The sequence below is a fragment of the Nyctereutes procyonoides genome, unplaced genomic scaffold (assembly GCF_905146905.1).
Source record: "Nyctereutes procyonoides isolate TBG_1078 unplaced genomic scaffold, NYPRO_anot_genome, whole genome shotgun sequence".
NCBI classification, from domain to species: Eukaryota; Metazoa; Chordata; class Mammalia; order Carnivora; family Canidae; genus Nyctereutes; species Nyctereutes procyonoides.
Window position 1 is genome coordinate 805,835 of NW_026575151.1, and position 22,217 is coordinate 828,051.

A 22,217-nucleotide genomic window follows, 5' to 3' on the forward strand; every position below is an offset into this window, starting at 1 on the left:
TTTTATCGCTTTATGTTCAGCCAGACAGAGCTAACAGGGAAAAAAACAGCAATGGAGAATTCCCCACTTGCTAGTACAGGGATTTAGATTTAATAAAAGTTATTGATCATCTTAGAAGAAGTAACCTGGGCTGTTTGGTTTTCATTGGTCAGGGATTTCTTTCCTGGAATATTTTCATCTTCCATCTTCTCCTGATCAAATTCAATCCTGGACCAGAAAGGGGACACTAGTGGGGAAAAATCTGAATAAAATATATAGTTTAGTAAATAGGATTGTATTGATATTTATGTACTAGTTTTTGTGAGGTTTTTTTTAAAGAAAAGAGTAGAATTTAATCTTTTTTATAGGACACTGTAAGATAGGAGATTCCACATAGAAATAAGAAACCACTGAGAAGAGGAGCTTCATACAGTTTGTACAGTTTGGAACTGGTCAAGTATAATTTCATTGTAAAAAGTGCTACAATAACAAAACACATTTTAAGAGTTCTTAGTAGAGAAACAGTAAGACAAACTTCTTCCAAACAGAGTACAGAACAACTTTCTGTCTCAGCTGTACAATCTAAAAGCTAAAGGTCCCAGGAGTGCCATCCTGAACTTGGAATGTATAGCCTTCAGAGATAGTTTTGGGCACAACATTCTGATCTTCCTCTTCTTCTACAGAGAAATACTTCTCAATCAAGTTTAATGAAGCTTTGTACATTTTTTATGGTTTTGTAGAGCTTCAATTTTGTCCAAACCTCCACATTCTTCAGTCATTATACTAAGTTTCTCAGTTTCACCTAGTTTCTCAGCAGCCTGAAAGATGTTTGAAATGGCATCCAGAATAACCAGAATGATTTTGGTATCTTTTGCAGTGAAGAGGTTCATCAATGGTTCTATTATGCCACAATAAACGAGGTATACAATCTATTCAACTGTTCCATACTTGTATAGTTGGTCACAGCCCACAAAGCTTCCTTTTGTGTCTTAAAGTCTGCCTTAGAGAGAACACTAATGAGGAATGGGACTAATCCACGATTCACAACTTGCTGTATCTGGTCATGGCGACCAGCTATGATGTTTGAATTTGTCTATGTAGCTTCCTTCTGAATATTAGGTTTGGGGTTCATTAGCAGGCTGGGAAAGACAGCAAGTGCTCCTGCATCTAGTACAACCTGAGTCTGTTCTTCTGTCCCAGTGACAATATTTCCTATGGCTTTTAGCGCAGGAATCACAATGGGTAATTCAGTAGCTCCTAGAAGCTTTACAAGTTGGGGCACAAATCCTGTTTACACAACTATTTCAATCCATTCATTTGGACCATCAGTAAGGTAAGAAATTGCCGAGCATGTATCTGCTAATACTTCTGGATCATCATGATACAGGAGATGAACTAAGGTAGGAAGAATCTGCTCAACAGCATCTAACTGGGGTGCAGGATTTTTGTTGCAACAAAGGTTTGAGAGTGTCCAAGTAAGGTTACGTAAGTAACCACATGCTAAAGATGACATATCAGGAACTGCAAGGAGAGCCAACAGTGGGTCAACTGCACCATACTTGATAACCAAGTCTTGAAAAACTGAACCATCACCTGGAATGTTTCCTAGAGCCCATACAGCCTGTTCACTGATATGGGCATGGCAAGATGCCAACAGAGAAATGAATGCTGGGATAGCACCTCCATCTACCATAGCCTTGGTCTGTTCTGATGTTCTGGAAGCAATGTTAGTGAGGGCCCAAGCAGATTGAAACTCAAGAAGACTACAATCAGTTCTGCCCAAGAAGGACACAAAGTTTGGATTCAAACCAGCCTAGATTATGTTGTCTGTCTTTCCTTAGAAAGTAGTTTCCTAGCAGCTTGAGTAGCCTGGAGCTGGCTTTCCAAATTGTTGCTATTTACGCCTTTGACAATGTCATCAACAGACCAATTTATAGCGCCCTGGTCGTTGAGGTTTTTCCCTGCAGTGGAGAGGTAGCGTCATCAGGAAATGAGCTTACATTTCTTCTTTTCAGCATCTGGTCATCCTTCTTAGCTTTCCTCAGCTCCACATTAACTTCTATTCAGCGCCGCCTCATTTCTGTACTGTCTTTCCCCTTGTTCTTGAATCCGTTAAGGCGGACAGCTGGTGAACTAGCATCCTCGTTGGTGGACCTGGTTATGCGCAAAGGGAGAAAGCTGCACGGCCGGCTCAGGCTTCCACGCAAGGCGGTGCGGGAGCGGAGGCTGCGGGTCAGCTGCTCCCAAAATGTCCACCACGGATCAGCCCAAAGGCCGTGCCAGTGTACTAGTTTTGATCATTGTGCCAAGGCTACATAGATGTTAACATCAGTGAAAATGGGTAAAGGGTCCCAGGAGCTCTCTGTACTATCTTTGCAACTCTTCTGTAAATTCAAATATATTTCATAATAAAACCACTAAAGGAAAAAAGAAAAACTTGAGAGTTACTAAACTTAGAACAGCAACAACAAAATTCTACTCCTCACATAGGACCCGAATCTGGTGTCTTCCCCATATCTGCTTTGGTTCCCACCCTGCCCGCCGTCCGTAGTGAGAGACAAAACTGGACACTATGTACTCTCGTGGTCTTTTGTTTCCTTATAGCACTTAGCACGTTCTAACTTTTATCACTGATGAACATGTTTAATGTCCCTGAGTAGGAAGGCAGAATGGGTTAAAGCAACAACAAAACAAAAAACAAAAACAAAAACAAAAAAAGAGAAATTTAAATCCTAGTTCTACCAAACTTGGGCAAAGGCCTTAATCTCCCTGAGCCTTATTCTCTTCATCAGAAAAGCAAGAATAATTAATTACGGATCAGATGTCATATATGCCTGAAGATCTTTAAACAAAGCCTATCACATAGCAGATGCTCAAAATATCTTTATGTTATTGTTCCATTACTATGATTACTAGACTAAGTTTCTTGGTATCAGGAACTTTCTTGTTCAAGTTCACAGCAACTTGAAATGGAGATGATCAGAAATGGGCTAGTGAATTGAAACGGTTTCAGAATGTTTCTACAGATAAGTTTGTTATTCTGATTTTATTCAGTATTCTGCTCTAAATTGTTATTGTCTTCTTTACAGTGTTTTCAATTCTCAAAAGTACACATTTATGTTCTACTATATCTAGCCCAACCCACTGAAGTTTCTCATCAAACTACAGTAAGTAGGAGAAAAGCAGTTTTTTTTCCTACAAAGTTACTGAGTAAACCTTACTATTTACCTTTTGTCTTGTCTTTGAAGCACCTTACCTCCCACTGCCCACTCACTAGCTTATGTCACATTTTTGGGCCTTTCAGGACATCTTTGAGGGGACCCTACTCAAAATCTGCCGTGCTCCCTCTGGTTTGTTAAGACCTTCATCCCAGATCATACAGCAACCTATGTATTCTAACCCTACTCATGCCTATGTGCTTTGGGACTTAACAAAAAAAAAAAAAAATGGGTAGTGTTGGAATAAAATAGGATGAGATTTTCCCTTTTTAACAAACAAAAGTGTTAATATTCGTTGTTTCTCGTTCATCCATTCATTCATAAAAGTGATTGATTGTTTAGCACCTACCAGCCATTAAGCTAAATGCTGAAAATACCAATTTGAAAAAAAAAAAAAAACCACAGTCCCTACCCTAGAGGATCTCATAACCTCTAGGAAGACAAACGTGTAAATGGCTCATTATAATGCATTGTGCAAATGTGCAATAATAGAGATATTACAGAACATTATGGGATCATAAAAGAGCATTTCAATCTGGGGAGAACAGGAGCATCATGACTCTAAAGCAGTGTTCTCAGCCTCAGCTGCCACAGAAATCACCTGGGAAACTAAAAAATACTCACTCCTGGGAGCCATCACATAAATTCTGTTGTAATTGGTCTGGGGTATTGCCTAGGCATGAGGACTTTTTCAAGTTCTACAGTTTTAAAGATAAGCAGAAATTAACCAGGCTGAAAACAAAGAAGGTGAGGAGGGGCATGGAGAGAAGATATGTCAGGCAGAGAACTTAGGCCAAAGGCACCGAGGCAAGAAAGACGCCTAAGATACACGTTTCAGGTTTGTGAGAGTGCAGCGTTGCAAGCATGCTTTCAGTGTTCTGGGTGCAGTGGTGGGAAACGAGGCCAGAGAGGAGAGCAAGGAGGCCCTGTGCTGCTGTCAGGATAGCAGATGTGGGGCACAGATAGAACATGGTCAGATTTACAACATAGATAGCTTTCTCAGCTATCAAAGTAGAGGGGGAGTTTTAACTAGGACTAGAGGCATGGAGATGAATCAGAAGATCCAAATGAGACATGATTAGGCCACAATCTGGAAACATTAGGAAGAGATTCCTAAAAACTGTTAAGGAAGTCATATTAGCTGTCCTTGTATACTGTTTGGATGTAGCAAAGAGAGGTTGAAGGAGAAATCTGGGGAACGGGTGGATGGAGAGTAATACCTACTGAGACAGAGAAGGTAGTAATGGCAGTGGAGTTAGAAGGAAATATGATATGCTTAGTTTGGAATACAATGCATTTGAGATGCCTGTGGAGTGTTCAGGTGGAGACAGTCTACCAACACACCTGGTCCAGTTCTAAGGATGGATGAGAATATTGACTTAGACACATTCAAGGTTGCTTTGGCTTTGGCTTGCTCTCAAAGCAGCAAATAAGCAATGCAAAAATGAGGATGAAAATGGCTGATATAGTTCCTCATTGTCTCCTTTTTACCTCAAGAAGATGCAACACAAATGCAGAGTCTTAACCATGTAAATGGACACTTTGTCCACTAGGACAAAAGAATTCTAGATCTCTGGGCTTAGTGACATTTTTACTCCCAGCTGTGTCAGTACCCAGCAACTTATGGTAACATTTGAAGCTATAATTCTCCAATTCACAACCACATGGCGAGGACTGATGTCTAGGTTCTGAGCCTTGATCCTTGCTCGCTAGCACTGGTGAAAATGCTTTATCCCCCAAAGTCCATTTGGTCACATACAACACTTAGGATCTTTTTGTTGGATCTCAATAGCCAACAATATTTGGAGGTAGGTGGATAAGGGTGAAGTCTCCCCACTACTTCAATACCAGGTCACAAAGAAAGCAAGTCTCAGACCAAATTCTTCTGTAAATACAGGCATTAATATTAGGCTATCAATTCTTATAATGGCTCTAAAACTTAGCAGAAAAAAACAAACTTACTATTAATCCCTCACTTTTCTGAGGTATTCGTGATCTCAGCTGGGTGGTTTTTTTCTTCAAGGCTTCCAGGAGTCATGTTTCACAGGGTTCTGGAGAAAGATGGATTGAACATCTAAGATGGCTCTTCATATGGCTGGTTTTGATGCTGGCTTTGGTTGGGAGCTCAGCCAGGGCCAGAACACCTGTGTGTATCCTTTTTATGTAGTGTGGGCTTCCCACAGCATGGAGTCTAAAAGCAGGGCAACTGAGGTCTATACTCATAACTGGTATGCAGCCATTTCTGCCATACTCTTACCACTGGTGCTGCCACAGGGCCTATCCATATTCAAAGGGGTGAAGAAACCAGCTCCTATAACTTGATGGGGCGAGCAACGAGGTCATATTACAGATTATTTAGTCTTCCATGGAGGATACAACCTATCACTAATTAGCAAACCAGCACCACAGAGTCATGCAACCTGTTCTTTAAAAATGATGAAGTCTCCGCTCTTTTCCTTTTTTGTTGCTCCAAAAATACTTTTCACACAAAGCTTCACTTGAGACAAGAGTAATAACATTCCAGAGATAGGGTTTGGCTAATTATTATTATTTTTTTAATATATGGTGTCAAAGAATCTGGACTGAGGTCCATGGGCCGCTTTAGAAATTAAACTGAGAATACCATCCCAAAGATCACAGTTTACAGGGCTCATTAAACTTAGATGAAAGTTTTGTGAATATCTCTAAAATATTCAGCACGTATATACTTTCACAGAACCTATGAGGTAGCATTTTAAAATAATATAGCACTAACATCATAAGGCACTAGGAATTTGCCATATGCATTCGCATATGGGTTTCTGAGAGTAAGTTTATTCCCCACCTAGCACAAATCCCCCAGGAGACCACTGGAAATGAAAGTCTAAGACCCTCTTTGCAGAGACCTCAGGTTTGGATATTTGAATTTAAAAGCCATTCGATACAAATTTTTAAACTATCTTTTCCTATTCAAAAAAAATATGAGAATGGATAAAATCACCAAGGAAAAGTGAATACAACAAGAAAAGCTGTGATTCTTGGCCAATTCCTGGGATTCATCAAATGTTAGGGGTCCCCAGAGGAAGACGAGTCAACAAAGGAGTCAAAGAAAGATTATGGGTATAAATAGAAACAGTTTAGGCAATTCCCAGAAAAAGTGTCATCAACAATTTCCAGTGCAGTGAAGTAGTCTAGGCAAATCAGAATTAAAATGTTTTCACTGGCATTGGCAACTAGAAGTCACAACTGAGCTTAGCAACTGCCCTTTCGATCAATCATGGTCAGAAGACAGCTCATAGTAAGGGCTGGGTATAAATGTAAGCAAGTGAATACTGACTCTTTGAGGATGTCTCTGCCCAAGAGAAGTGGGCAATGCTCAGAAGGACATGCAGTTGGAGGGCAATTTTTAGATAGGGTGAGACTAGGAGTGTTTCTAGAATGAGTAAAGGAGAGAAATATTCCAGATGCTGCAAAAAGAAAATTCATTCCTAATTTTTCACAGGAGAAAAAAATAAGATAAAATTCAGGGTTACTACATTACCTAAACCCCAGAGAAAGGAAAGCAGGATGGATGGAGATGCACTAAGAGCAGCAAAACATACAACTAAGTTATAGATTTATGTTTTGTTCTTACTAGATTTTTCTCCTTTCAAAGAGATGGCTCTTTTTGCTGTTTTTCCCCCCTTTTAAACATAATGTATTTTGTTTCTGAAATAAGCACCTCATAATTTAAAATCTGATATATCCTTGTTAAGGAAGCAACGCAATAATGGTAAATCATAATGGAATACAAAAGTGTAGTCTCATGACAAATTTGTACCAAAGAGTAATGAATGGTGTATTTTTCTAATACTTAAAAGTAAAGATTTTATAATAATTTTAAAAATAATTCATATAAAAGAATGGGGTGTATTAGAGTATGGGCTAAATGGTGATAACAAAGAGGTCCTAAAGTGGAGCAGCTCAAACCTGACAGCATATTAACTGTCTTTCTTTTGGGGGGAGGGGAGTATAGTTAACATGTAACATTATAGTAGTTTTAGATACACAACATAATGATTCAATATTTGTATTTGTAAAGTGATCACCACAATAAGTCTGGTTTATATCCATCACCACACAGAGATACTTTTTTTTTTCTTGTGAAGGGAACTTTTAAGATCTACTCTCTTAGCAACTTTCAAGTATGCTCTACAGTCTTATTAACTACACCATGTTGTAGGTTACATCCCAGTGACTTATTTATTTTACAACTAAAAATTTGTACCTTTTGATCCCCTTGACCATTCTGCCTCACCCTACCCCTGCCTCCAGCAAGACCAATCTGTTCTCTGTATCTGAGTTCAATTTTCTTTGGTGGGTTGCAGGATGAGGGGATGATTCCACATACAAGTGAGAGCACATGGTATTTGTCTTTCTCTGTCTGATTTATTTCATTTAGCATAACGCCCTCAAGGACTATCCATATTGTACAAATGGAAAAGATTCTTTCTTTTTTATGGCTGTATATTATATATATGTACCACTTTTTCTTTACTCATTCATTCATCAATGGACACTTTGGTTGCTTCTATATCTTGGCTACTGTAAATAATGTAGGAGTGAACATGGGAATACCTATATCTTTTCAAAGTAGTGATTTTGTTTTCTTCAGATGAATATCCAGAAGTGGAATGGTTGATTGTATGGTGGTCCTATTTTTAATTTTGGGGGGAATCTCTGTACTATTTTCAGTAGTGGCTTCACCAATTAACATCCTTCCAGTGGTGTGCAGAGGCTCCCTATGCAACATTCCTGCCAACATTTGTTATTTCTTATTTTTTTAAATAAAGCCATTCTAACAGGTATGAGATTACCTCACTGTGGTTTTGATTTGCATTTCCCTCATGATCAGTACTGTCAAGCACATTTTTATGTACCTATTAGCCACCTATATGTCTTCTTTGGGAAAATGTTTATTCAGATCCTCAGCCCATTTGTTAATTGAATTGTTTGGTTTCTTTGCTATTGAGTTGTAGGAGTTCTTTACCTACATATTTTGGATATATGGCCCCTTCTCAGATATATGATTTACAAGTATTTTCTTTCATTCAATAGGTTGTCTTTTTTAAAAAAAATTGCTATACTTATTGGTCAAGCCGAATATTAAATTCTAGGCAAGGCAGGAGGGAAAAAATCCAAAATGCAAGTCATTCTTTTTTATTTTTTTAATTTCAGTATAGTTAACATACAGTATTATGGTAGTTTCAGGTGTACAATGTGATGATTTAACAATTCTATACATTACTCAGTGCTTATCATGATTAAGTGTGTTTTTAATTCCTTTCACCTATTTCACGTATCCCCCATTCACCTCCTGTGGTAACCATCAGTGTGTTCTCTATAGTTAAGAGTCTGTTTTTTGGTTTGTCTCTTTTTTTTCTTTACTTGCTTGTTTCTTAAATTCCACATCTGAGCAAAATTATATGGTATTTGTCTTTCTTTGAGTGACATATTTCATTTAGCATTGTACCCTCTAGATCCATCTGTGTCATTGCAAATAGCAAGATTTCATTCTTTTTTATGGCTAATATTCCATTGTATGTATATATACCACTTCTTTATCCATTCATCTTTTTTTAGATTTTATTTATTTACTCATGAGAGATGCACAGAGAGAGGCAGAGACATGGGCAGAGGAAGAAGCAGGCCCCCCATGGGGAGCCTGATATGGGACTCAATCCCAAGACCCCAGGATCACGACCTGAGCCTACAGGCAGATGCTCAACCACTGAGCCACCCAGGTGCCCCTATCCACTCATCTTCTGATGAACACTTGGACTGCTTCTGTGTCTTGGCTATTATAAACATTGCTACAATAAACATAGGAGTGCCTATATCTTTTTGAAGTACTGTTGTGTTTTCTTCAGATAAATACCCAGAAGTAGAACTGCTGGATCATAGGGTAGTTCTATTTTTAATTTTTTGAGGAACCTCCATACTGTTCTCCACGGTGGCTACACCAGTTTGCATGCCTGCCAACAGTGCACAAGTTTCATTTATCTCCACATCCTTGCCTACACCTGTCGTTTCTTGTATTGTTGGTTTCAGTCTGACAGGTATAAGGTGATATCTCATTGTGGTTTTGATTTTGATTTCTCTGATGGTGAGTGACGTTGAACATCTTTTCATATGTCTGTTGGCCATTTGTATGTCTTTTTTAGAGAAATGACTGTTCATGTCTTCTGCTCATTTTTAATTGGATTATTTGTGGGTTTTTTGTGTTGAGTTGTGTAAGTTCTTTATATATTTTGGATACTAACCTTTTATCAGGTATATCATTTATAAATATCTTCTCCCACTCACTAGGTTGTCTGTTAGAATTATTGGTTGTTTCCTTTGCTGTGCAGAAACTTTTTATTTTGATGTAGTCGCAATAGTTTATTTTTGCTTTTGTTTTCTTTGCCTCAGGAGACATATATAGAGAAATGTTGCTATGGCCAATGTCAGAGAAATTATTGCCTGTGTTCTCTTCTAGGATTTATACGGTTTCAGATCTCATATTTAGATCTTTAATCCATTTTGAGTTTATCTTTGTGAATGGTATAAGAAAGTAGTCCAGTTTCATTCTTTTGCATATGGCTGTTCAGTTTTCCCAACACCATTTGTTAGAGAAACTGTCTTTTCCCACTGCATCTTCCTGCCTCCTTTGTTGTTGAAAATTAATTGACCATATAACTGTGGGTTTATTTCTGGGCTCTCTATTTTGTTCTATTGATCTGTGTGTCTGCTTTTGTGCCAGTACCATACTGTTCTGATTACTACAGTTTTGTAGTATATCTTGAAATCCAAGATTGTGATACATCTAGTTTTGTTCCTTTTCAAGATTGTTTTGGCTATTCAGGGTCTCTGATGGTTCCATACAAATTTTAGTATTATTTGCTCTAGTTCTGTAAAAAATGTTGTTGGTACTTTGATAGTGATTGCAATAATCTATAAATTGCTTTGAATGGTATGGATATTTTAACAATATCTGTTCTTCCAGTGCATGAGCATAGAGTATCTTACTATGTGTTTGTTGTCTTCAATTTCTTTCATTGCTGGCTTATAATTATCTGTGTATAGGTTTTTCATCTCCTTGGTTAAGTTTATTCCTAGGTATTTTATTATTTTTGGTGCAATTGTAGATGGGATTGTTTTCTTAATTTCTTTCTGCTACTTCATTATTAATATATAGAAATGTGACAGATTTCTATATACTGATTTTTTATTCTATGACCTTACTGAATTCATTTATCAATTTTAGTAGTTTTTTGGTGGAATCTTTAGGGTTTACAATAGATAGTCTCCTGTCATGTGCAAATAGTGAAAGTTTTACTACTTCCTTACCAATTAGAATGTCTTTTATTTCTTTTGGTTGTCTGATTGCTGAGGCTAGGATTTTCAATACAATGATGAATAAAAGTGGTAAGATTGAACACCCTTGTCTTGTTCCTGACCTTGGGAAAAGCTCTCGGTTGTTCATTGTTGAGTATGATATTCATTGTGGATTTTCATACATGGCCTTTATTATGTTGAGGTATGTTTCATCTAAACCTACTTTATTGAGATTTTTTTTCAACACAAATGGATGTTGTACTTCATCATATGCTTTTTCTGTATCTATTGAAAGGATTGTATGGTTTTTATCCTTTTCTTGTAGATGTGATGTATCATATTAATTGATTTGTGAATATTGAATCATCCTTGCATCCCATGAATAAATCCCACTTTATCATGGTGAATTATTTTTTAAATGTATTGTTGGATTGGTTTGCTAATATTTTGTGGAGGATTTTTTCATCTATGTTCATCAGAGATATTGGTCTGTAGTTCCCCTTTTTTTGTGGTGTCTTTATCTGGTTTTGGTATCAGGGTAATACTGGCTTCATAGAATGAATTTGGAAGTTTTCTTTCCTCTTTTATTTTTTAGGATATCTTGAGAAAAGTAGGTATTAACTCTTCTTTAAATGTTTTTTTTTAAGATATTATTTATTCATGAGAGACACAGAAAGATAGAGGCAGAGACACAGGCAGAGGGAGAAGCAGGCTCCATGCAGGGACACTCAACTGTTGAGCCACCCAGGAATCTCAGTTCTTTAAATGTTTGATAGAATTCACCTATGGAAAAAAAATTCACCTTTGAAGACATTTAGACCTGGACTCTTGTTTGTTGGGAGTTTTTTGATCACTGATTCAATTTCATTGCTGGTAATTAGTCTGTTCAAGTTTTTATTTTTTCCTAATTCCGTTTTGAGAGGTTATATGTTTCTTGTAATTTATGCATTTCTTCTAGGTTGTCCAATTGTTGGCATATCATTTCATAATATTCTCTTATTATTACTTGTATTTCTATAGTATTATTTGTTATTTTTCCTCTTTTATTTCTAATTTTGCTTATTTGAGTTCTCTCTCTCTCTCTCTCTCTCTCTCTCTTTCTCTTTCTTTTTCTTTTGATGGATCTGGCTAAAGGTTTATCAATTTTGTTTTTTCCAAAGAACCAGTTTCTGATTTCATTGATCTGTTTTATTATTTTTTAAGGTTCAATTTTGTTTATTTTTGCTCTAATCTTTAATATAGTCTGCCTTCTAGTGGTTTGGGGTTTTATTTGTTGTTTTTTTTCTACATTTTTTAGGTGTGAAGTTAGACTGTTTATTTGAGATTTTTCTCACTTCTTGAAGTAGGCCAGTATTGCTATAAAATTCCCTCTTAGAACAGCTTTTGCTGCATCCCAAAGATTTTGGACAATTGGGGCAACCCCGGTGGTGCAGCGGTTTAGTGCTTCCTGCAGCCCAGGGCGTGATCCTGGAAACCCTGGATCGAGTCCCACGTCAGGCTCTCTGCATGGAGCCTGCTTCTCCCTTTGCCTGTATCTCTGCCTCTCTCTCTCTCTCTCTCTCTCTCTCTCTGTGTCTCTATGAATAAATAAATAAATAAAAATCTTTAAAAAAAAGATTTTGGACCATTGTGTTTTCATTTTCATTTGTCTCTATGTATTTTTAAAATTTATTCTTTGATTTCTTGATTGACTAATTAATTGTTTAGTAGTATGTCATTTAGTCTCCATATATTTGTTTTCTTTCCAGAATATTTCCTGTGATCAGTTTATATATTCAACACATTGTGGCCAGAAAAGATGCATGATATGATTTTAATTTTTTTTAATTTGTTGAAGCTTGTTTTGTCACTTCATATGTGATCTATTCTGGAGAATGCCCCATGTGCACTTAAAAGGAATGTGTGTTCTGCTTTTTTAGGTTGAAATATTCTATATATATCTGTTAGATGCATCTGGTCCATTATGCCATACAAATCCATTCAACAAGGAAATTCTGTTTGGATAATCTATCTATTGAACTAAGTGAGATATTAAAGTTTCCTATTATTATTGGTTTTTTAAAGATTTTATTTATTTATTCATGGGAGACACAGAGAGAGGCAGAGACACAGGTAGAGGGAGAAGCAGGCTCTATGCAGGGAACCTGACGTGGGACTCGATCCCAGGTCTCCAGGATCACACCATGGGCTGCAGGCGGCGCTAAACCGCTGCATCACTGGGGCTGCCCCCCTATTATTATTGTATCACTATCAATTATTTCCTTTATGTTTGTTATTAGCTGCTTTACATATTTGGGTACTCCAATGTTGGGTGCATAAATATTTACAATTGTTTGATATTTACAATATCTTCTTGTTGGATTGTTCCCCTATGATTATATAGCATCTCTCTTTATCTCTTGGGACAGTCTTTGTTTTAAAGTCTATTTTGTCTGACCTAAGTATTGCTACCCTAGCTTTCTTTTCACTTCCATTTGCATAATAAATGCCTTTCGATCCCTTCACTTTCAATCTTCATGTTCTTTAAGTCTGAAATGGGTCTCTTCTAGGCAACATATAGATGGGTCTCACTTTTTTATCCATTCTGTTACCCTATGTCTTCTAATTAAAGCCTTTAGTCAGCTTATATTCAAAGTAATTATTGATAGGTGTGTATTCATTGCCATTTTGTTACTTGTTTCATGGTTGGTTTTATAGCTCTTCTCTGTCCCTTTTTTCTCTTATTCCTTTCTTTCATGGTTTGTTGGCTTTCTTTAGTGATATACTTGGATTCCTTTCTCTTTATTTTTTTGCACATCTATTAACTGGTTGATTTGTGGTTACCATTCAGTTTATATACAACATCATTTTTTAAGATTTATTTATTTATTTATTTATTTATTTATTTATTTATTTATTTATTTGAGAGAGAGAGAGAGAGAACATGGAAGGAGAGGGAGAAGCAGGGAGCCTGACCTGGGGCTCGATCAGGACCCTGGGATTGTGACCTGAGCTGAAGGCAGATGCTTAACTGACTGAGCCACTCAGTTGCCCCTATTATATAATAGCTTATGCACACAACAGTCTATATTAAGTTGATGATCACAAAATTTGAATCCATTCTTTACTCTTCTCTCCCCCATGTTTTGCGTACACGGTGTCATCCTTATTTTTATTGATTGGTTGATTGATTTATTCATTCATTCATTAGAGACACATAGAAAGGAAGACACAGGCAGAGGGAGAAGCAGGCTCCATGCAAGGAGCCTGATGCGGGACTTGCTCCCAGGGCTCTGGGATCATGACCTGAGCCAAAGGCAGATACTTCACTAAGCCACCCAGGTGCCCCAGTGTCATACTTTATATCCTTTTTTTGTGTGTGTGTGACTCCTTTGACTGAATTTTATATATACTTAATTTTACTGCTTTTGTACTTCCTACTTTTCTTACTCTTACTTATGGTCTTTCCTTTCTACCAGAGCCCCCTTTAACATTTCTTGTGGGGTTGGTTTAGTGACTGAATTCCTTTAACTTGTGTTTGTCTGGTAAACTCTTTATTTCTCTTTCTTTTCTGAATGATAGCCTTGCTAGATAGAACAGTATTAGTTGCAGATTTTTTTCTTTTGGCAATATAACTATATTGCCACTCTCTTCTGGCCTGCAACGTTTCTGCTGAAAAATCAGCTGATAGCTCTATGGGGTCTCCCTTGTACATAACTTTTTTTCTTTTCTCTTGCTGCCTTTAAAATTCTCTTTTTAAGATGACTTTTTGCCATTTTAGTTCCTATATGTCTTGATGCCAACCTCTGGGTTGATTCTGCTGGGGACTCTGTGCCTCCAGTATCTGTATTTCTGTTTCCTTCCCCAGGTTTGAGAATTTTTCAGCTATTATCTTTTCAAATAAATTATCTGCCCCATTTTTTCTCTCTTCAGCTTCTGGGATCCCTATAATGTGAATGTTATTGTACTTGATGATGTCACTGAGTTCCCTAAGTCTATTTTCATTTTTTATCTTTTCCTCTCTCCTGTTCAACTTTATTACTCTGTTTTCCAGATCATTGTTTCACTCTTCTGCTTCCTCTAGTCTACTATTTTTTCCATCTAGTGTATTTTTAATTCCATTTATTATGTTAAGCCCTGATTCATTGTTTTTTGTTTTCTATCTCTTTGTTAAGGGTCTCATTGATGTCTTCTACTCTTTTCTCAAGTCCAGTGAGTGCCATTATGACCATTACTGTAAATTCTCCATTATGCATATTACTTATTCCATTTTGTTTAGCTCTCTTGCTTTGGTTTTGTCCTGTTCTTTCATTTGGAATATACTCCTCTGTCACCTCATTTTGTTTAAATTTCTGGGTTTCTTTCTCTGTGTCAGGAAAGTCAACTACATGTTCTGCTCTTGGAAGTAGTGGCCTTATAAAGAAGAGTTCCTGTAGCATTCTATAGTATAATATCCCCTGTTCACCAGAGCCTGGTGCTTTAGTGGTGCCTCCTATATGCATTGTGTGCAAATTACTGTTATGGCTAAGCTGTTTTTTCCTTTAGTCCAGTCATCTGCAATGGCTCTCTTTCTTTATGGGGGCAGGGATTGGTTCCTCTGTTGTTAGTTGGCCAGTCTGGGACCATCTGAGCTTGATTTGAGTCAAACCAGGCATTTGTCATGGATATGGTAACATGGAACTACAGGGCATTCTCCCTATGCTGTCATTGGTGAGTGGGGCCTTCAGGCAAACCATATTCAGCCCCTAGCCTACTCCTGGGCCTGTAGTCAAATTGATTATGTGTGGTTATATTCCCTGTCTACAGAGCAGGAGTTACTTTGGAGTGGTACTGGCCCCTGTTGGGGCTCTACTCTCAGGCTTGGCACCACTTTGAATGGGCTCTGGCTAAGGGCATTTTAGAGGGGACAGGTCCACAGGATAACACAGGGCTGGCAATGTGGCATTAGCAAGGTCTGCTGTGTGAGAGTACCTAGAGACACTTTAGAAGACTCCCACCACAGGATTCGAGGGGCAAGTCAATAGGAATGTGTAGGAGTGGGTCATGCAGTGCCAGCACAGTCTATGATGATCCACTGTGAGAAGGGAGCAGCAGGTGTGTGGGAAAACTTCTGCCAGGCCACCAGTTTAGAGGGAATAGATCTGAAGAAGTGTGTAGGAGTGGGACACACTGTTAGCAAGCTAGTGGTGTTAGCAAGTGTTGGTGTTTTAGGTATTCATGTATATAGGATGGGAGTGGGGGAGAGAAATGGTGTATGCCAGTTCTTTTGTTCCTAGATAATTCTCCCAAAAATTCCTGCCCTTTCAGCACATGCTTGAGATTACTAAATAATTTTTTAATATTTCTATTGAAGTTTTATTTGCCAACATATAGTATAACACCCAGTGCTCCTCCTGTCAAATGTCCCCCCCCCAGTGCCTGTCAGTCACCGCACTCCCTTGCCCACCTCCCTTTCGACTACCCCTTCCTTGTTCATTTCCCAGAGTTAGGAGTCTCTCATGTTCTGTCACCCTCTCTGATATTTCCCACTCATTTTCTCTCCTTTCTCCTATTTTCCCTTTCACTATTTCTTATATTCCCCATATGAGTGAAACCATATAATGATTGTCCTTCCCTGATTGACTTACTTCACTCAGCATAATATCCTCCAGTTCCATCCACGCTGAAGCAAATGGTGGGTATTCGTCATTTCTAATGGCTAATATTCCATTGTATAAATACCACATCTTCTTTATCCATTCATATTTTGATGGACATTGAGGCTCCTTCCACAGTTTGGCTATTGTGGACATTGCTGCTAGAAACATTGGGGAGCAGGTGTCTCGGTCTTTCACTGCATCTGTATCTTTGGGGTAAATCCCCAGTAGTGCAATTGCTGGGTCGTAGGGTAGCTCTATTTTTAACTCTTTGAGGAACCTCCACACAGTTTTCCAGAGTGGCTGTACCAGTTCACATTCCCACCAACAGTGCAAGAGGGTTCGCCTTTCTCTACATCCTCTCCAACATTTGTTGTTTCCTGTCTTGTTAATTTTCACCATTCTCACTGATGTGAGGTGGGATCTCATTGTGGTTTAGATTTGTATTTCCCTGATGGCAAGTGATGCAGAGCATTTTTTCATGTGCTTGTTAGCCATGTGTATGTCTTCTTTGGTAAAATTTCTGTTCATGTCTTTTGCCCATTTCATGAGTGGATTGTTTGTTTCTTTGTTATTGAGTTTAATAAGTTCTTTATATATCTTGGATATTAGCCCTTTATCTGATAGGTCATTTGCAAATATCTTCTCTCATTCTCCCAAGGTTGTCTTTTAGTTTTGTTGACTGTTTCTTTTGCTGTGCAGAAGCTTTTTATCTTGATTAAGTCACAATAGTTCATTTTTGCTTTTGTTTCCCTGCCTTCATAGATGTATCTTGCAAGAAGTTTCTGTGGCCGAGTTAAAAAATGATGTTGCCTGTGTTCTCCTCTAGGATTTTGATAGATTCTTGTCTCATATTTAGATCTTTCATCTGAGATTACTAAATAAATCTCCTTCCTCATATACCCCAGGCATTTTTCAAACTGCTGCTTCTATGCTGTATCTCTGCAGAGATGGTTTTTATGCTGTCTCTTTAAGGATGGGATCTTCAGCTCACCTTAACCCACAGATACAATTAGATAACTTACATCAGACAGTCAATCAGAGTAAATAACCCATAAAATGACCCAAAGACTGACAGCAGAACAGACTCTCCACAGCTAAATGTAGAGAAGAGGCCACATCAAAGCAGTTTGGAAGGCTGGAGAATGTTCAGGAGGTAAATAGACCTATGAGACTGTCTGCAGGAGGGAGGGATGCTGTAGGCATGGAGAGAAGAGAGAAATAGACATTTACCTCAGGTATATTGATCCTGTATCCTGCAAATTTACTGAATTCATTCATTTGAACATTTTTTGAATGGAGTTGTTAGAATATTCTATATATAATATCATGTCATCTGCAAATAATGACTATTTTATTTCTTCCTTTGTGATTTAGATGCCTTTTCTTACTTTTTTTTTCCTAATTGCTCTGGCTAAGACTTCCAATACCAAGTTGAATAAAAATGGCAAGAGTAGGGCATCGTTGTCTTGCCAAAAGTCAGAGGGAAACTAGATGTGGATCATATAGCAATGTTGGATACCAGGCATGGCAGTATCTCACTTCTGGGAGAACAAATGGAAAATAGGCATTCATTCTTTAGGTAGGCTCACAGGTTTGTACCCTGAAGTGTCACCATCAGCTCCAAAAGAAATAGAGCCCAGATGTCTTTTCCCCATGTTCCAGGCCCTTCACAAGCCTCCAGAATCCTTGCAGAACTTCAGGATAAACTGGAACTGAGGACTTAAAGGCAGGCTTAATTTGTAATTTAGCTTAGAAAAGTAAAAGGAGAAAAACGTGGGGGGAAAATATCTTCCCTTCTATCTCGTGTCCATCTTGAGTACTAGCCAACATTTTATAGTTAAAGGAAGTTCAGGGGAGATCGATCTAGAGATTTTTTTTCTTTTAAAGAAATAAGGTTTCTAGGGGTACCTAGGTGACTCAGTCAATTAAGTGTCTGACTCTTGATCTCAGCTTAGGTCTTGATCTCAGGGTTGTGAGTCTACAAAAAAAAAGAAGGAGGAGGAGAAAGAGGAGGAGGAGGAGGAGGAGGAGGAGGAGGAGGAGGAGGAGAAGAAGAAGAAGAAGAAGAAGAAGAAGAAGAAGAAGAAGAAGAAGAAGAAGAAAGAAAGAAAGAAAGAAAGAAAGAAAGAAAGAAAGAAAGAAAGAAAGAAAGAAAAAGAAAGGTATGTCAGTCTCCACTATTTGAGATAGGGACTGAGTAGAGGGCATATGGAAACTGGTGAATTTGGGAAAGGTTGTTGAAGTGACCAAGTAGAGTTTGATCCAGGAAATGCTAAAAGCCTAGTTGAGAATGGAAAATATTATTTTTTGGTGGTATTAGTCAGACAAATAGTGTGATTGTCTCCAGCAGTACTCAGCCATTCTGCTAGAAGAGTGGAAAAATGAATAGAATTTCTCCAAAGCTAAGGTTTTGCTGAGAAGGCACAGCAAGAGAAGAGTGCACAAATCAAATAAAAGTGTAGATGAAAGCTTGTTTCTAATGATCAACTATTAGTTGCAAACTGGCTTGGGAAAGCACATGGCTAAGAAGGGCTGATAACCTGGTGGGAAGAAAAGCAAAAATTAAGAGTCTGGACTTTTGTTGATGTTTTTTGTCATTTGTTTTGTCTTATTTTATTTTGTTTAAGTGGCGGAGCAGTGTTTCAGTTACTGTCATTACAGTCCAATATGGTAGAGAAAACTGTCTCTCAAGGGTCTTTTCCAAAAGTGACCCATGGACCTAGAATGCTTCTATCTTGTACCTTGCCAACTTGGGGATCTTTATATCCAATCTATAGAAAAACAAGAAACCATACAAAATCCACACCCACCTTTAATTGTCTCAGATGGGAGGTAACACATTATATCCATTCATATTTCTGTTGACAAGGACTCAGTTTCAATGTAATGCAAGGGAAGGTAACTTTCTTACTCCCAAAAAAGAGAAAATTGTGTAACAAACATATATTAACTCAGTCACAGTAGTAAGAATGAGGACATAAAGATTTCTAAGGTGAAGCATGTTCACTCAATGAAAAAGTACCCTGGAACATTTTGGGGTTATTAAGAGAATAATATTTGAATAACTAAGAGCTAAATGGTTGGATGGATAGCTGTAAGAGAAGCTGTAGTGTGCTACTCAGATTCCTCTAGCTGCAGAGAGATAACCATCAGCTGTAGACTTTCTTTGGAATGTTTTTGGCTAGAGAGAGAGAGTCAGCCCTCCCAAGGCTGTGTTGTTCTCTTGGGGAATCTCACATCTGGTGACAGTTAATGGTTATATAGAAGCCCAGCTCCCTTGCCACAAGTTGGAACAACCCTAAAGGCCACTCTCTTATCAGAGTTCCCTGTGGGGTTGGGGAGGTCTTTATTGAGACTGTATCAGAACCCAGCTTCTCCCTCTACCCAGTGGTCACACCAAAAACAATCCCCATAAACCTCTATGCTAATCTGCATCTCCAAATCTGCTTCCTGAGAAACCTAGCTTGTCAGGTCATTGAGAGAAAAGGGATCTTGATGGTCCTAGCTAGATGCCTAAGCTTCACAAAGGTAGAATTGCCAATGTCTGGAAGCAATGGACAGCCAGAAAAGTGCCAGCCCCACTCATGACCCTTTGGAACATGAGATTTGGAAAAACAAGTTGCTGCATAGAAAGTAGTATCCTCCATCAAGAATCAAATTCTAGTCAAGGCAATGAATAGTTAGGTAAGCTAGGTGCATTTTTAAAAAATGTATAGACCTTATCTCAGAAGATAACTGGCTAAAACATAGTTAATTTTGTTCAACTACATTGCATCTGTTTCCTACAGATTCCAGTGTAATAATTGCAATGCCACCACTCCCACCCTCATCCCTCCACAAAGCCTTGACACTTGGGACTATGAGAATATCTACTCTGATAGACTTTGATATATTCATCTCATAAACTACTCTTGTATAAAAGACCCATCAATTTTTCTTAATAAAAAGGGGCTTCATTTTAATTACAAGATTGTATTTAAGATGGTAAATGTTTAGTTGTAGGAGAGATTTTGGAGATAAGTGTTTTATTTTCTCTTGATGATATGCTTGTCCCAGTTTCATCTGTTGCTTACTTTTTTAGTAAATGTACAATATATTGAAATTGCAGTTTCCAAGGAATACTGTTAAGCTAATTATGAAAACAGTCTGCATAATATTGGAGGGTTGCCTCTCTGTGTGTCTTTCATTTAAATTACAAAATTGGTGCCCCATTTAATGCTTTTGCTTGGCCCAGACCACCAGAACCTTTGTGAGAGAAATTAGATAAGCAGCAAGCATGGCTTTCCATCATTTTGAAAATGAAAAAGGTGACCAACAACTAAGTGACTTGTCCAAGGACAATAATGACAGGAACTGTTACAGTGCTCAGAATCTCAGATTTAAAATTATCTTAGCTAACATTTGCAGTGTCTGCTTGGCAAATTTTTCAATTTCCTGCCACCAAGTGGAAAGCAGAAACAACTGACCTTACTTCTTTCGAAAGAAAAGATCTACTTACTAAATATGCTATCTAAAATTCATGTAATTTTTTTAAAAATTGGTAAAATGGGCATCATCAGTGAGCTATATGCACAGTAGCATATGAATCCCTATAAACTGCACTCTTGCTAAGCCTGGAGTTATTGTTTTTTAGTTTGGAACAAACTGACATTATGTGCCCCTAATAAAATATACTGAAGATGCAATACCAAGTAGATAGTATTTCTGTAAAAACTGTTGCAATTGACTGGATGTGACCCTCCAAATTCATATGTTGAAATCCTAATCACAATGTGATGGTACTTGGAAGTGGGGCCTTTGGGAGATGAGTACATCATGAGGACTGAGCCCTGATGAATGAGATTGGGCACCTTATAAAAGAGGCTTTAGAGTGTTCCTTCATCCCTTCTGCCATGTAAGGACACAATGAGAGGACAGCTGTATATAAATCAGGAAGCAGTTCCTTGCTGGATTTGAATCTGCCAGCACCTTAATCTTGAATTTAGAGCCTCCAGATTTATGAGAAACTATAAGAAAATATTGTTGCTATGGCATTTTTGTTATAGTAACCTGAACAGACTAAGACATTGATCAACCTGAGTATCATGATAAAGAAGCATTCAGTCAAATCCGAATTGAGAGACATCATGCAAAGCAATCAGCCTGGACTTTTAAAAATGTCATTGTCAGGAAAGAGGAAGAAAGGGGCTAGGAAGATGCTTTAGATGAAAAGATACTGGGGAAATATGACAGGTAAATGCAATGCATAATTCTTGATTAGATCTTCAGTTTGAAAAAGATACTGATAAAGAACATGGTTGGGACAAGTAGTGAAGTATGAATATGGGCCATATGCTACATAGTAGCATTGCATTAATGATAAATTATCTGAGTGTGGTTTTGAATAGTGATTATGTAAAATTTCTTTTTTCTTATAAGATACAGACCAAAGTGTTTAAGGGTGAAGTATCATCATGTCTACATCAAACTCTCAAATGGTACAGTAAATTTTGTTTGTTTGCTTGTCTATAACACACACATGGAAAGAGAAAGAAAAAAAGCAAATTTGGCATACTTTTAACAAAGGCAAGTCCAGCTGAAGAGTATATGAGTGCTCATTGTACTGTTCTTGAAAGTTTGAAGTTTAAAAAACATTCTTGAAAAAGTGCTAATTTGGTAAGTCAAAATGATGCCATTGAAATTTGTATTTTTATTACTAAGGAGGATAACTATTTTTTCATATTTTTTTGGCAATTTAGATTTGCTTCTCTGCCATCTATCTGCCCATTTCAAGACCTTAATTAATTCACTTAAAAATATTTATTGACAACCTACCACAAACCTAGAGCCGTTCTAAGCACTGAGGCTGTTGCAGTGAACAAAACACTGCTTCTTCCCTTGGGGGGTTTGCAGTCTAGTAGAGGCAGACAGCACATTAAAAAAAAGATAATATTCATCTGACTTTCAATGGCTGTGTTTTCAGTGCCTATTTGTGTCAGGCACCGGGGATATAGTGGTAAATAAAAGAGTATGCCTGTCCTGCTGGGGCTTACATTCTAGTGGGATATCTTTTAAAAAGAAAAGAGTC

At 37.8% G+C, this 22,217-nt stretch overlaps 1 pseudogene; it reads right to left on the reverse strand.

Moving 5' to 3' along the window:
- Positions 1–561: 561 nt before the first annotated feature.
- Positions 562–22,217, reverse strand: part of LOC129501748 (importin subunit alpha-1-like) — a 32,937-nt pseudogene continuing 11,281 nt past the window's right edge.